Genomic DNA, 4,366 nt, shown 5'->3' with positions numbered 1-4,366 from the left:
TTTTACTTTTCCAAAATAGAGTATCCTATATTGACGGGGGAGGAAGTATGTGCTCGCTAAATTTTCAACGTTGTGAGAATTTAATGTGTTGAGCCGTAACACCATAAAATAATTAAAGGCAAATTTACACTCATCATAAATCATCATTAGATTTACCAATGCTAATCTTTGTGCCTAGTCCTCATTGCTCTATCCACTATTATTAGTCTTATAGAGCTAGTACTATCTCTAATCATTGTAAATGTAATTAACTTTAGTGCAGTGTTTCATGTGACATGTAATCCGTGCTCCTAAATATGAATCTAATGTGTTGCAACCTCTGCCACTTGCCCACCTATTCTTGATTACTTGGGATTTTAATCTTCTCTCGTGTTGCTTGACCTTAAGTATTAAACTCACTGTTTGTAAAAAAAAAATCCTTGGCCCATGATCCACTTTAGAGTAAGACTTGGCCCCTCTGTTTATACGTAAAATTCACCAACACCTTGGAAGACTGCACTATCAAAGTAAACAAAAGTAAAGGAAGCTCAAGCTCAAGACACATAGCAACGAACAGCCGTCCACCAAGAAAATCCAAGTAGGACCGCCCAGCCCAACGAGGACAGGACTGCAGTTCTCTTTAGACTCGAGAATAAGACCCGCACTTTCCTGGGCCCTCAATCCATGACCGGCCACAAGGGAACCATATGCATGCATGCTTGCAGCAGCAGATATTCCATCCGCACTACTAGTACCTTGAGAAAATTTAATTATTTAGTATGCGGTCGCTTTCATTCTTTATCTTATCCTAGTCAACATGATTCCCATGATATGCCATGATATCCTACCACTTGCAAAAACATGAGAAACTGTTGGCCCATGCCGCCATGCAGCTTATCATGTTCCCGATCATCGTATATAAAAGCTCTTATTCTCTGTATTTTGGTGCAGCGATACGGTGGGTGTTTGATACGAAGTGCTAAATAGGAGGGTCACATCGGATATTCGGACGCTAATTAGAGGACTAAATATGAACTAATTATAAAACTAACTGCAGAACCCCTATACTAATTTGCGAGACGAATCTATTAATTAATCCATCATTAGCAAATGGTTACTGTAGCACCACATTGTCAAATCATGAACTAATTAGGCTTAATAGATTCATCTCGCAAATTAGACTCCATCTGTACAATTAGTTTTGTAATTAGACTATATTTAATATTCCTAATTAGTATCAAACATTTAATGTAACAGGTAATAAGGTTTAGGAGGGTGTATCCAAACACCCCGTAGTATTATTAGTAGCAGAGGCTCCAGGCTCCTGCCACCATCTCATCCCAACTGGAAAACGCCAGCTCACGCAGGGTCGGAACGGAAATGGTATGCCAGCGTCCAACTTAAGCGAGAGTGCGAAACCGAAGCATCGTCCACCACTTCGTTCTCCAGAGGAAAGGAGATTCCGTTCCACACGCCGAGTCCAAACTCCGGCCTCCAGGACCCAACGACGCGGCAACAACGAGCACCGGTTTCTTTCGGGGGCGCACGCGAGCGCGACAACTCGCCCCGCGCGGCAGCATCACACGGCAGTTCGACTCGTCGCGACGCGTGCGGAACAGCGGAAGCGTAGTGGCATCACAGGGAGGACGGGCCGATGGGGACCGGATAAAATCCTGCGCTACACGCCACGGGCGACGCCGGACGGGGCCGGAGCCGGAGCCGGACCAGCGATGCGCCCGGTACCTCTGATTAGTCAGCTCGACCGACGTACGGCGCGGCAGCAGTAGTCTGGAGACGACTACTACGGCTGCGTTCGTCCGGGTGAGCGCGACCGGTTGACATCCAGCGCAGGGACAGCCCGTCCCGCGGCGGACAGCTTTCGAGCGGTGCGCGGGGCGGGTGCCGTGTGCTCCGGGAAGGGAGAGCACAGCGACCGGACTGGTGAGTGGTGACGGCGACCGCTTGGCTTGAGGAGGGGGATTTAAAATTTATCTTCCCTAATTAAATTTTAGTCTCTTCCTTCCAAATAGGAGGGATAAAATAGGAAGGTTAAACTTTAACCTCCAAATCCTTTAGCTCATCCGAGGGGTGTTAAAATAGACTAAAGGGGCTAAAAGTGGTCCCCGCTACCCTTTATTCCCCCATTGCCCCCCTCCCCGCACTCTTCTCTCTCCTCCCCCGTAACACTCCCGCCGCCTCCGCCGGCCCCGCTCAGCCCCCGCGGCCTCCGCCGGCCCCGCCGCCTTCGACCGGCCCCGCCACCGTGCCCGCCGCCGCAGGGGAGGGCCTGGATCCGGCGTACCTCCGTTTCCTGGTGGCCGTGGCGATGGCTGGGGCCGTTGGGGCATGCCGTGGAGCTTGTGAAGCGGACCAAGGGGGAGGTGGGCGTCGAGTACATGCGGTCGGTGGCGGACCTGATGGTGCTGCGTGGAAGTGATTCGCCTTACTGGAAGTGCGCGCATGGACCGCATCGTCGCGCGGCAAGTTCAAGCTCGCCCGGAAGGGGAAAAGAGGAGGTGGTTTTCGATTTCGGCGATGGTGGCGCTCAACGACGGCTATGGGTAGGAAGAAGTAGATGAGGGGTAGAGGAGAGGAGAGAAAGCGGGAGTAAATGGATCTTTTGTCAATACAGGTGCTAAAGTTTAGTTCTTCACCCAAACACCATAAAGAACTAAAATTTAGCACTTCATTCGAAATGTGTGAGCGGAGGCAGCGATGGCGGCAGGGGCGGGAAACGCTGCCTGGCTAGTGAACGTACTGTCACGATCGGAGGACGAGCTGAGTGAGGTGCGGCCGTGCGGGAACGTCGGCAAGGCTTAGAATGGGCCTTTCGCGGTCACGGACGGCAAAACGAGGCCTAGTTGGGGTGGGCCTGGAAAAAGTTGGTAGGCTGGACCTGCGTGCGGAGTCATTGTTAGGTCCAGTATATGTCGCTCGGCCCAGTTCCAAAATTGAAACAAGTTGAGTGTCCAGCGGAAAATCTGTCACCTACCAATTTACCAAGGTAGTAGTAGTAGATAGATAAAAAAATAAAATCTCTAGTAAAAACAATCTGAAAGGCCAATAGGCCAAATACACCAATCAATAAAAAAAATACTTTCACACTGCATCAATAGCTCGAACAACGACACGTAGCTCATCATACACAATAGTCATTAACACACTCGACAAATTATTACTATGCATGGCAAGATTATGCATGATAGGTGACATCTCCAAGCATTGCTTTGCTAAATCTGCAACCTCTTCTAGAACCTCCATGTTGTCGTCATTCATAATTTGGTCATCCAGTATCTCCTCTAGTCTATCCAGCTTTGTAACAGAGATAAACCTCAGTGCTAGGCTCTTCTCATGTTCAGGTGCTTCAAGATTGAAGGGCTTTTGGCGTGTCAGCAGCTCCAAAAGAACAACCCCGAAGCTGTACACATCGCTCGTCTGTGAGTTGGTATGTCTGCATGTACTCTGGGTCCAGATACCCACAAGTTCCTTGAACAATTGTGACGAACTGCGATTCATCAGTTGGTGCTAGGATGGAAGCGCCAAAGTCTGACACTTTCACGGTGTAGTCACGATCAATGAGGATGTTTGAAGACTTTACGTCCCGATGGAGGATTGGCGGGGATGCCCATGAATGCAGGTAGGCAAGCGCTTCAGCGGATTGATGGGCGATCTGCAAACGAGTAGCCAAAGAAATCTGTCTGCCATGGTTGCCATGGATGAGTTGGAACAATGTACCATTCGGGATGAACTCGTATACCAGCATGGGGACCTCTACTTCGAGGCAGCATCCAAGTAACTTAACGATGTTCTTGTGGTTGATCTAAGAGAGGATCAACATTTCCTTGCCGAACTCTTTCTTGTGCTGGTCATCGATTGTCATGCATCTTTTTATAGCTACTTCCACGTTGCCTTTGAGAAGACCCTTGGGCGCGTTTGGCAGCCCACATGGAGGTTGGGCCATGCTCAGCTGGTGCAACCAGCTGCTAGCATGGTCGGCCCCTCGGGCCAGGCCCGCGCTGTGCAAAAACGGCCTGCTAGCTTGCACTGCGTGGAACGCAAAAGCTGGCCGTTTCATGCGGTGCAGGCCCACGCAAGTATGTTTTCACGCACGCGGAGGGAAGCGCGAGAGACGGATGCGGCCTGGTGCCATTACTTAGGCCGGGTAGGGTTACCTCCGCCGGTATATAGCGATGGTCTCCCGGGCGCGTCGCCCTCCTCCCCCGCAGACGTGCCACCTCCACCAACTCCTCCACTCCTCTCTCCTGTCTCCCTTTCACACTTGGCTCCTCCACTCCTCTCCTCTCATCTTGACGACTTTAGGGTGGAGGCGACGGCGCGGTTGGTGGCGGGGGCCTAATCCGGAGGCATCCGTCGTTGCCTGCACCAG

General features: G+C 50.7%; 1 pseudogene; it reads right to left on the bottom strand.

Moving 5' to 3' along the window:
• Nucleotides 1-3,078: 3,078 nt before the first annotated feature.
• On the bottom strand, nucleotides 3,079-3,814 carry LOC117844279 (putative wall-associated receptor kinase-like 16; annotated as a pseudogene).
• Nucleotides 3,815-4,366: the final 552 nt, after the last annotated feature.

The sequence above is a fragment of the Setaria viridis genome, chromosome 2 (genome assembly GCF_005286985.2).
Source record: "Setaria viridis chromosome 2, Setaria_viridis_v4.0, whole genome shotgun sequence".
NCBI lineage: Eukaryota > Viridiplantae > Streptophyta > Magnoliopsida > Poales > Poaceae > Setaria > Setaria viridis.
The sequence above is the reverse complement of the archived record's forward strand: the minus strand, read 5'-3'. Positions and strand labels throughout refer to the sequence as shown.